Raw genomic sequence first — 13,006 nt, 5'->3', positions numbered from 1 at the left:
TTCTCATGGGAGTTTTATGTAGGGTTTAGGAAAGCACATCCATTTAAGGGCTGACTTTTGAAAAATCTTTTGCATCTTACTTGCATACTTAAAAAGGTGTGCAGGAAAGGGGAGGGAACTGAGCAAGCAGAGAGGATGGACACAGCTCATGCACACAGGTGTAGAGACAACATAGTTTGAAATGAGAGACATTTATTGCACAAGGATTCATATTAAAAAGAACTTTCCATTTTATTAATAAATAACTCTTCCCTTTGAATTTGCCCTTTGACATTCGTAACATCCTTAAAAGGAAAAAAATCTTGGCAAAACTAAAAAATGCTGTGCTGGTTTTGGCTGGAATAGAGTTAACTTTCTTCAGAGTAGCTAGTACGGGGATGTGTTTTGGATTTGTGCTGGAAACAGTGTTGGTAACACAGGGATGTTTTAGTTACTGCCGAGCAGTGCTTACACAGAGTCAAGGCCTTTTCTGCTTCTCACCCCACCCCACCAGCGAGCAGGCTGGGGGTGCACAAGAAGCTCGGAGGGGACACAGCTGGGACAGCTGACCCCCACTGACCAAAGGGATATTCCATACCATATGATGTCATGCTCAGCATATAAAGCTGGGGGGAGAAGAAGGAAGGGGGGGCATTCGGAATGATGGCGTTTTGCCTTCCCAAGTAACCATTACGTGTGATGGAGCCCTGCTTTCCTGGAGATGGCTGAACACCTGCCTGCTGATGGGAAGTAGTGAATGAATTCCTTGTTTTGCTTTGCTTGTGTGCGTGGCTTTTGCTTTCCCTATTAAACTGTCTTTATCTCAACCCACGAGTTTTCTCACTTTTACCCTTCTGATTCTCTCCCCCGTCCCACCGGGGGGAGTGAGCGAGCGGCTGTGTGGGGCTTAGTTGCCGGCCAGGGTTAAACCATGAAAACAGCCCACTCGTTATTTTGAGAAGCTTATTTTCAGAAGGGGCATATTATGGATATGAAAAATGACAGATTTCAGCGTGCAGATTAAGCTTCCTCTGAAGAAGAAGAAACATAAATGAAATGTTTGTTAAACTTGTGCCTCTTCAGATTTAAAGTCAATTAGAAAAGAACAATATTTTATCTTAAAAATGCAGTAATTGCTCTCTCTTTTTTAATAACAGTAGCTTAGTGCCTGCTTTCAAGACAAAAAGTATTGTTTCTTTAAAGCACTACAGATCTCTGGAGGAAAGGTTTTCAACACTGATTCCATTTTGTACTGATTCCTTAGTAGGACAGATTTATTTTAAATAAAAGGGGAAAGAAAAGAAAAGAAAAGAAAGCAGGGATATCACTAAATCTAACTGCTGGGAAGAAATACATCAAGGGAACCAGATTAGTCATTTTATTGTGACCCCGATCTGTTATTTACAAAAGTGTTGTAATTATAATCTCTAAAATGTTAACAGTTACCAAAAGTTAACATTCATTAAAGTTCATTCAATGGTTGAATCAAGCCTCACTGGAAACATATCGAAAGTGGTGGAAAAAACACGTATCTTGTTTAAACTTATTCAGGAGCTTATATACTAAGAAAGTCTGCAATTCATAAGGAAGAAATTTCTTATTAGGGTCACATCCCCTTGTCCCCCATTTAAAAAAGAGAACTGCTTTTTCTATATTTTCAAAAGTAGCTCTTTAAATTAAATTGCAGAATTAGCCAAGAATGTCCATTAATCTCCGTTCTGACCCATTGCCTTTCTTGACCATGTAGCCTTTTATGTGGATGATAAGATAACTAAAAATTACATCACAAAATAGTTTTATATACTGATAAACTTTAACATTATCTAAAAATGAATAGCTAAGGAAATCCAGGACTTCATAAAAATGCTTGGCTTTAAAGACAGTGATACCAACTCTGAACTGCTAACGGTAAGCATGCTAACGTCAAACCAATATTCCGTTTGAAATACCTGAGTACGGGCGTGCAGCAAGCTGTATGCAGTAATTGAAAATTCAAAGTTCAGAATAACCTAGAAGTTGTAAATGTCAAATCATCATTCCAGTAAATGGAGATCTGAAGTATCGGGGAGAAAACATGCAGGTCCTTGGTAAAAGAGATTGGCCACTGACAAAGTTAATGTTTTGCCAAGGATATTCTTGCTTCAGTCTTTCCATAAGCATTGCAGATGAAGCAGAGAATACTGTTAACATTTATGTGGAATAGAGTGTGATGGATAGAGTATATATTTAGTGCAGATCTATTAAACTGGGTTGCCAAACCATTTCGAATATCATATGGTATCATTATTACTGTGTGGTAGCGCTGCAGTGCATACAAAGTGCTCTGCTGCAGCCAAATATTGTGTGCTGATTGAAAGAAAAAAATTTAGAGGTATGTATGTACCATTAGAATAGTGTGAATCAATGCACATCAAGTTTTTCCCCTTAGAAAATTCGATCTGTCCTTTAGTAAAGACTAATTTATGAATCTGTAATAGAACCCTGAAATAAATGTAAACCTCTCCAGACACTGAAAGGGCTGGAGTGCAGCTTGTAACCAGGTATTACAAAGTGGTAGATATTACCCTTTGATAAGTCTCATGGGCATTTTTAGCAGAAATGAAGAATTAATTTTTCATCTGCTGGTGTACTATCAATATCCTGTAGACTATCAATATCTTAGACTAGCAGCATGGTTTAAGTACTCTAAGTGGCAGCAAAAGATGGGATAATAAACTATTCTTTTAGTTCTCAAAGCACATTTGCCTTGAAAACCCTCTTCCATTTTTTTATGTTAGCATTTCATAGGTGTGTCTGGTTTGATAGATGAGATGTCACTTTCACTAAGCTCAATACAAAAAAGTCACCAGAAGGTATATGATCCCATCGGTGTAGAGCAGCTCACTTTGAAACATGGTACCAGCCAGTTAAACAAACTTGATGATTATATTACTGCATAGTGCTTGCTAAGCATTGATGAGCTTGTTATTTTCATAATGGATGTTCTGGCTTTGATACTTAAGTGACAATTGGGATACCTGTTACTGTTGCTTTGCTTCATCCTTTTTCCACCCCAGCCAGGGTGCTACATGCTGCCTGAGCACCAGGATCCCCTCTGGAGTGGAACTAGCTGTCCGTGTCCCCAGCCCTGCTGACAACACTTGGGGACAGGTCAGCAATCGATCAGCCCAGTGACCCCATCACCTAGCCCAGGCTTCCAGCACTATCCCAGCTGGCCAGGCATCTTTGCTTCCAGTATAAGCTATTGGTGTCATGCTTTCAGCACAGCTAGATCTTGCCGGGTCATTTGAGGCATGTTTAAAATTGTTAAAATACCTTCCAAAGAAGGAGCAAAAAGAACCCAGAAGAGACATCTCAGTCTCAGTTGTAGCAGTATGTTTTGAGCTATCTTGGGTTCAGGGAGATTTTAGAAAAGGAAGCCTGATAGCAGACAACCTTGACACCTGTTTTTCACAATGTTTAATAATCGTAATCGGTATTTATTGAATTTCCTTGGTTCCCTCAAGCAGGTGTGTGTTGGTTTTTTTTTCTCAAAAAGACTCTAATTTTTCTGGTTTTCATGGTGCAATAACTCTGTAGAGACCTGAGAAAGAAGATAGATGTTAGTCATCAGTCAGAAAGTACTGTTGGGAAAAATTATGTAATTAAGACCTAAATATGTAAGCAACAAACGCTGCTGGGGTTCATCAAATGCCTGAGAGGAAATACTGTTCAAAAAATAGCAGGTGAGAGCTGAATTCCTAGCACCTTGACTCCAAGGAAAAAGTATGGTTATATGCTGAACATTAATTTAACAGTATAGATGAGACTCATTACCTAAACAAGACTTTGTGAAATTAAATGCTTGCTTTCACTGAGAAGAATGGCCCTTGCATATGTTACATTAAAGAAGAACTGGTTAATAACCAGTTTCACACACGGACTAGTTCTGTGAGGTTTTTGTAAATAAGCAAATGTTCTTTCAGTTTTTGTCCAAGTAGTTATTCCAACATGTCTGTCAAATATATTGTCTTCAACACTTTTCTTAGTGTTTACTCCCTCTCTTCCTTCCAATTCTGTCCACAGAAATAAATAGCAAAGGAAAGAATTAAATTTTTTACTGGTGCTGATGGGTGTGCAACTCCATTCCTTTAGAAACAGACTTCCATTCACACCGTACAAATGTACCATCCTACAGGATATTTAAAACATTTGGTAGTGGCACTGTAAAGTCTGGACCTGCTGTGAAATGTGACTCTGAAAAAGCAGTAATAAAAGGGTTCCATATTTATTGCTTTTCTGCTTTCCAAACTTACTTAGTTGCTGTGTTTTTAGCTTTTAGAAAATGTATAGAGAAGTATATTCTTAGACTCAAAGGAGTTTCTATTTTTTGATACAAACTATGACTATAACTCAAAATTGTTTAGTTTTTTCATGCTGTATGAATAAGAAGAAATCCATATTTACAATCAGTGAAAATTTGAATAATGTAGAACCCAAATGTGTTAGAGAACACAAAGAGCAAAATTTTGAACGAAGAACACTGATTTTGCAAACTTTCTATTCAAAAGAGTAATTGCATTGTAAAGTATTTCTTCTTCAATTTGCCATATTCATGGAAACATAATAAAGAAGCTGTATACTTTCTGCTTCATGCCCATGTTCTTGCTGTGAGATACACTTAACATTTGAGAAATATTTAGCAACTAAACAATACGGTTCCTATTTTTGTGAAAGGGCACCTATTGGAGTATTGTAGAAATGCCGAGAAAATGCAGTCAGCAAAATAACATATTTGGTATTTAATTCAGATGAACATTTACGTGAAAAGTGCAACACGAGAATAAGTACTCCATCCACTTAGTGACTATCTGAGAAATGTTAAAAAATGATGCAATTTCACCTAGATGTCCCATCCAAAAGATAAGCTTGGTCAGTGGTTCTGTCAAGCATTTGCAATGAAACATAAATTAAAGTGAAGTAAAAATCTTAGCAATACGCAGTCATAGTGGCCCCCTTTCTTATCTGCCCCAACAGCTAAAAACCCTCAGTAAGGCTTTCATCATCTCGTATCTCATTTACTGTAACAACCTTTCCCCAACTAATTAATTTTTCACTGCTTATATCTTCCCAGAATGCAGTTGCAAAATTCATTTCCATGTCAGTTTTGCCGCCCAACATGAGCTCTCCCTTCTCCATCATGTCCTGTATAAAATAGGGCCTGTGTAATTTTACATTTCACATTGATATCTGGGACACCACTACTATCTAATTATATAAAGATTAAAATGTTTCATGAAACAGATAGTACTGAACATGTGCTATCTGGTTAATTTTGAGATAACAGTTGTGATCTGCGTTAGCTCATTCTAATCTTTTGCTGTTGGTTCATATTTGCAATCCACACTTCATAAATTTATAGACTTTGAATTTTGTCTTTTAAAAGCATAGCCTTGAAATAATACATTACAAAACAATTTCCATTGCCTTTGCACATTTCAGATTCCTGATGAAATTTCATAAGGTAAATAGCTTTATCAGTTCGCTTTCTAAGAGATTTTTTATAAAGGACTGCTTTTAAAAATTCCTATCACAGATAGTTATCTATCTGTAATACATCTATTATAAATATAATATTATCTAAGGTTGTATGCCATGAATAAATATTTCCCCTTGTTTCAAGACTTGTGCAATTTTTAATTTGAGTCTGGGTGAAAACATCTCTCTCCTCTCCCTCTTTCTCTGTATACATAAACGTGTGTGTGTCTGTATCTATGTATTATATTTATATTGGCTAATTCCATATTGCCCAAAGTGCAGTAAACTGCCACTCGTGCTTTTAAATTCCAGCGACTGTTTCACGCTTGCCAGAATTTTTATACTGAAGGTTTTGGGCTGAACTACATTACAGGATCGAGGTCAGTAAGTTCTGTTCTGTCAGTGTTTCTGAAGAAACGTTTCCTCCAGGAATTCTGGGTAGCACTGCCCTGGTTTGTCCTGCCGCAGCATTGTTTCAGTTGTTCTATTTTGCATATTAATTTACAATTTAACTTCTAGGAGTTTTAAAATTATTTTTATAGAGTTCTTCAAGATTCTTCTGTGGATTAAGAGAGATTCAGGAAAAAGAGATACTAAAGTCCAACTATTCCTTTAAAGCCCTGGAGTTCACCAGGTGATTTCACTGGTAATTATATTTTTGCATTTACATCAGAGTAGGTAATTGCCATTCCATATTTCATTTAAACAGGTCCTCTTTCTTCATAACATTCATGCCAAAATATCTAAATTTATTATCTATACATTTTAGAAGTCATCTGTCATCCTTTACTGTTTTAAGCTGTATCTGACTTACAGTATTTCAATTCATATCCTCATGGCTGAAAAAAAGCTTTATTTCCTATAATACTTCCCAACTTTATTATGTATATTGTATGAAGAACATAAAGTCATAAGCGTATAATTAAATCTTAATTTCTGCTTCCAATGCGTAAATCCCTCCACCTTCTTCTGTGTCCCCACTCAACTGTCCTAAATGGCTTTATAATTAAAACAAGTGGTAAGTATGATAAGAAATGTCCATGTCTTTTTCTTCTGTATAATGTTATTGTTTCTGGGTTTTGCTACTGTTTTCCAAACAACTGAAGAGTCATTATTTTAAGTTCATTTCTGAAAGTGTTCCCCAAAACAGCTTTCTTCTATATTCTGAATAAAAGAGGACATCCTGGTGATTTCAGATACTTTCCCTTCTTCTTAGTTAAAGTAGTAGGTCTCTCTGTTAGTACTTCTAGAATTCTGTATCTCATGTAAATATTTTATCTTGCACATGGGCCTTCTTTCTTTTCTAAAGCTGGTTTACTTTTAGTAAACTTTAGTTATAATCTTTTTTTTTATTTGAATGCCAGCATTTTGATGAAAATGTTTCTTTAAAAGTATTACTTGAAGAAAAAAGGCTTACAGATTGTTGTATCTAAGAAGTCATCACCTGATTTGTATACCAAACCTGTTTGTCTGATGAAGGAAGCCTAATAAGCTCATTGTTGCATTTCAAGACCAGAGTGCATATATTTACCTACACGGAAAGATAGTATGTAAAGATGTAACCATCTGATTGCAGATACTTCTGTCTTTTTTAATTATGAGATTCTTCTATTCCTTTTGTGTTATTGGATCCTCTATTCCCTCTCTTTTATTACATATGAAAACAGGCATTTCCAGACTCTGAAGTATGCTGGCTTTCAAGCCTCTAGTCTCTGCAGGGATGTATTTGAAAAATGCCATTAAACTATGTTAATTCCTGTGTATCTTGGGGCAGGGGCTTAAGGCTTGGGAGATATTGAGAGGTCAGGGAAGGTCTGGCTCTTCTTGCACATACTAAAATGTTTGGATATTGAACGTGTTTGAATGCTGGGCAGAAGTTTGGTGCATTGTGACATTTTAAGTAAATTGCAATTAAAATACAGATATACTCTAAAGGTAGCCTATTAGTATCTTAATAGTGTCACTAAAATTATTAGGCAGAAAATGTCAGTTTCACGTGTAAGTTTTTGGGATAACCCTCGTCTGAAAATCTCTCATATAAGAAATAAAAAGGCCATTTCATCGCTTCAAGGTTCTCAGCTCCTCATGTGGCTCTGTGGTTTGCATTATATAAAGGGATGTTGCTTTTCTAGCTATTTATTGCTTTAAGTAAAACTTTAGACTTGCAAAGTATACAAAGTATTTACTTTGTAGTACGACCTGTTTAAGAAATATAACCACATTAGTTTGCTATAGTGTGCAACAAGCAGGTTGGGAATGAAGTGAGATTTGTTTGTCTAATATTAGGCAAGAAAGCAGTATAACATGCTGGTTTTGGCATATTTGGAACATAAATAATAAAACTAATTTTAAAACTATTAGTGCTGAAAAGTAATTCTCTTAGTGTTAGTCTCTTTTAGCCTGGAGAAGAGGAGGCTGAGGGGAGACCTCATCGCGCTCTACAACTACCTGAAAGGAGGGTGTAGCGAGGTGGGTGTTGGTCTCTTCTCCCAAGTAACTAGCGATAGGACAAGAGGAAATGGCCTCAAGTTGTGCCAAGGGAGGTTTAGATTGAACATTAGGAAAAATTTTTTTACTGAAAGAGTGGTCAGGCCTTGGAACAGGCTGCCCAGGGAAGTGGTGGAGTCACCATCCCTGGAGGTATTTAAAAGACGTGTAGATGAGGCCCTTAGGGACATGGTGTAGTGGGCATGGTGGTGTTGGGTTGACGGTTGGACACGATGATCTTAGAGGTCTTTTCCAACCTGTATGATTCTATGATTCTATGATTCTTAGATGAATCTCATAATTTTGTTAGAGGATCATCTAGCTTCTTAGAGGGAGCTGGCAAAAAGACATAGGAATTCTGCATGAATTGTTTCCCAAGGAATTGCTGTTATTCTGTCCATGTGTGTGCGTGTGTGTGCATCAATACCCTCTAAAAATATAATGTTCCTCCAAGTTTCAAGGAATAAGTTTTTAGGTGCGAGACCATATTAGAGCCCGAAATGAAGGAAAACTTGCAAAATTAACTAAGCTACATTATTAGGCACCAGAAAATTTATAAAAGGAGCATTATGAATGCCTCCAATTATAGAGAAAGTTTTGGAGTTCATTCTTCATTAAACAACTTGAAATCTATTGCTAATCTCAAAGCCAAAGGACGTATAGCTGCATGAGTTCTTCTAGTTCTCCAGTTAAGATAATGTGGTATCGCCTCTTTGTCCAAGTCAGGATCCTATGCATTTTCATCTGAACACATCTAACAGAGAACTACAGAGAAGACATACAGCCTTCCCTGCACTTCTTTCCCCTGTTGGCTAGTATCTTCCTGGTGTTGCCCTCTTACTAGTCGTCTTCAGCTCTTGTAGCAGCTACTGCCCACGTAAGGGGTATTTTTGTATAACAGAAGCGGGATGCTCTGAAGACCAAGACTACTTTCCACCACAGATGCACAACTCTGGCCAAAGCATCCATTCCACTACAGCTTTGGTCCTACCTACTTCTGTGTTTAGAGGACACTTCTTATGGGGACATCTCCCAAGTGATACAAGCTTGGAGTAGAAGAAAAAATAGAAGTAGAAAAAATGGGCCAGGGAACTAGATAAATGGAGACATAAAAAGGAAAATGGAAAAAAAGTTAAAAAGAGGGAGAGCACACTGGATAAACGATGAGAGAGAAAGAAAAATTCAAAAGCAATGGGACACATAACAGTCAAGGCACTTGGGAGGCCATGCATGGAAGCTCCTATGTCCTATTAGTGTTCTGTGAATCCATGTGTCTCTCATTACACCCAGTGGCTTCGTGAGCAATCTACCTAAATTATTATATTCTTACTGGTATTGTTATTTGTCCTGTAGAATTTACATTTGCAAGACTGAGCTGGAAGACAGGGACGACGAGCAGGATAAACCCCCCATAATTCAAGAGGATGAAGTTCATGACCTGCTATGCCACCTGGACGTTCACAAGTCTATGGGGCCGGATGGGATCCACCCGAGGGTACTGAGGGAGCTGGCGGAGGAGCTTGCCAAGCCACTCTCCATCGTTTACCAGCAGTCCTGGTTAACTGGGGAGGTCCCGGACGACTGGAGGCTCGCCAATGTGACTCCCATCTACAAGAAGGGCCGGAGGGAGGATCCGGGGAACTACAGACCGGTCAGCCTGACCTCGGTGCCGAGGAAGATCATGGAGCTGTTGGTTTTGAGGGTGCTCACGAGCCATGTCCGGGACAACCAGGGGATCAGGCCCACCCAGCACGGGTTCATGGAAGGCAGGTCCTGCTTGACCAACCTGATCTCCTTCTATGACCAGGTGACCCGCCTAGTGGATGAGGGAAAGGCAGTGGATGTGGTCTACTTGGACTTCAGTAAGGCCTTTGACACTGTCTCCCACAGCATTCTCCTAGAGAAGCTGGCGGCTCACGGCCTAGACAGGTGCACTCTTGGCTGGGTAAAAAACTGGCTGGACAGCCGAGCCCAGAGAGTTGTGGTCAACGGAGTTAAATCCAGTTGGCGGCCGGTCACGAGCGGTGTTCCCCAGGGCTCAGTACTGGGGCCGGTCCTGTTCAATATCTTCATCAATGATCTGGACGAGGGGATCGAGTGCTCCCTCAGTAAGTTTGCAGACGACACCAAGTTGGGCGGGAGTGTTGATCTGCTGGAGGGTAGGAAGGCTCTGCAGAGGGACCTGGACAGGCTGGATCGATGGGCCGAGGCCAACTGTATGAGGTTCAACAAGGCCAAGGGCCGGGTCTTGCACTTGGGCCACAACAACCCCAGGCAACGCTACAGGCTTGGGGAAGAGTGGCTGGAAAGCTGCCCAGAGGAAAAGGACCTGGGGGTACTGGTTGACAGCCGGCTGAACATGAGCCGGCAGTGTGCTCAGGTGGCCAAGAAGGCCAACGGCATCCTGGCCTGTATCAGAAATAGTGTGGCCAGCAGGAGTAGGGAGGTGATCGTGCCCCTGTACTCGGCACTGGTGAGGCCGCACCTCGAATCCTGTGTTCAGTTTTGGGCCCCTCACGACAAGAAGGACATGGAGGTGCTGGAGCGTGTCCAGAGGAGGGCAACGAAGCTGGTGAAGGGCCTGGAGGACAAGTCTTATGAGGAGCGGCTGAGGGAACTGGGGTTGTTTAGCCTGGAGAAGAGGAGGCTGAGGGGAGACCTCATCGCGCTCTACAACTACCTGAAAGGAGGTTGTAGCGAGGTGGGTGTTGGTCTCTTCTGCCAAGTAACTGGCGATAGGACAAGAGGAAATGGCCTCAAGTTGCACCAAGGGAGGTTTAGATTGAACATTAGGAAAAATTTCTTTACTGAAAGAGTGGTCAGGCCTTGGAACAGGCTGCCCAGGGAAGTGGTGGAGTCACCATCCCTGGAGGTATTTAAAAGACGTGTAGATGAGGCGCTTAGGGACATGGTTTAGTGGGCATGGTGGTGTTGGGTTGACGGTTGGACTCAATGATCTTAGAGGTCTTTTCCAACCTGTATGATTCTATGATTCTATGATTCTATGACTTAAATGCCAGGAAAGCATTATACTTTTTCCCTTTATTAAAGAATATTAGACTTTAGGGTAAATATTCTGGATTATCCAAATGGATCCTAAAGCTAAGACAAGAGAAACTGTTGAAGAGTGGCACTTGCACAGCTTGGAAGTAAATGGGGTGAGAATGTGTGGCTGAAACAGAATTATTACTTCAGAATTCCAGTCATGAAGAAATAGATAATTTTTAGTTCTGTGTGTGACCTGTGCATTTCCCTTCTGATTTCAAATACAGCTGTGTGTCACATACTCAGAATATATGCTAAGATGTAATATATAATGTGCAATGTATACTGTATAAAATATATCAAATTATTTATCATACCAAAGCATTAATATTATATAACACTACTATACAATATTATTATATTACATTGTATACATCAAAAACATTATATAATAAAAATACACATTATATTATTAGTATTTAAAATATAATGTGTAATATATAATATCAGTATAGAAATCCCTTGATTTTTAAATGAGTTTTAAAATGAAAAACAACTGGTCTGAGACAGATAAGCAATAGTTTAAATCTCATATGATGTATATTTATGTATCATGTCAATTTTCAAAGTTTCCAAAGTATAATCATATTATTTCCATTCAAAACAATAAAAACTGTTTGGTTGATGCCTGATACAAGCTAGAAAATATTTTGAGAGTTTTAAAATACATTTACACAACACAATACAGCAAGAGAAACATCTCTTCGCTGTTTCCTAAATGTCTATTTTCATTCCTTCTAAGTTGAATCCAAGTATCATATATTGGAAATATTAAAGCTGTTACACACTAACAGCTGGGAAAAAACCCAAAACAACACAGAAACAGTGATATTCTGCATTGATGTAATTTATTAAATGCAGTATATGTAATTGCTTGTATCAGTCGATCTGGTTGTCACGTCCGTCGTATTGGTCAACAGAAATAACGTGCCACTGAATTGATACATCGAATGTGGAACAACTGAAGGGTAGCATTTTCATACACTTTTCTGCTCTGTAACAGCATCCAGTAAGTACTGCCTGATAGAGCAAGCACATAAGAAAGGAATTATGTTGCAGGTACAGATAAGTGTATATGCTGGATACCTATGAATTTGAAAGGCCTTTCTACTCAGCTGACAAAATTTTGGTTTGCCACGCTGGAAATACAGTAATAAAATAACATCACTTCTTCCTAGAATGTTCCTCTGCAAGTTTACTGGTTTTTATTTGAAGGTATGTTAGTACTTTCTAGAAGACATAAAGACTACGAAGTGGACTAATCATTAGAGATCACCATTAGAAATGATGCTAGGGCTCATGGCTCTCAGTATTGTACCTCTGTTCCATAACTATGGGCAAGTTACAGTATTTGTCAGTGCTGACCAGTAAGAACTCTGAGTCTGGATAAGTATACAACAAAGACGACCTTATGAAGAGGTGAGCTGGCGAGTGTAGAAGGCGGCTCCATAGATTTCTCAGCCTGACTTCTCGCCAAATTGATTCTCACAAGTAAGCACTGATTCCCACAAGGCTTGCTTTGGAAAGTTGTCCCATTTTCAGTATATTTTAAAATGTTGACAGAATATTGTAAAGTGTTGGCAAAAAGAGGTCAAACCAGTGCTGGTTAATAAGAAACGCACTTTCTAAGCCTAACGAGCAAGGCGATATTGGAAAAGAGTTCTGACTAGCTGTTTAAGTCCAAGAGCAAACACATTCCAAAACAGCCAACTGAGAAAGTTACTAAACTGTCCTAATTTGAATGGGAGGTTTATCAATAAATAAAAGGACACAGTTAAACAAAGTTTTCAAAGATGCCATAAAATACTGGGAAGAGATAAAGAATTACTGAGACTTTCTCCACTGTATCAGGTGATGCCTTCTGTAAGCGAAACCATATGTTGCCTGTAACTTACTCTTAAGTTATTATTTTTGAAGCAGGGAGAATTATATGGAGTATTTACTTCATGATCTGAGTAATAAAGCCTTTTTCCTACTT

This window comes from Calonectris borealis, chromosome Z (assembly GCF_964195595.1).
Source record: "Calonectris borealis chromosome Z, bCalBor7.hap1.2, whole genome shotgun sequence".
NCBI lineage: Eukaryota > Metazoa > Chordata > Aves > Procellariiformes > Procellariidae > Calonectris > Calonectris borealis.
Note: the sequence above shows the minus strand (reverse complement) of the source record.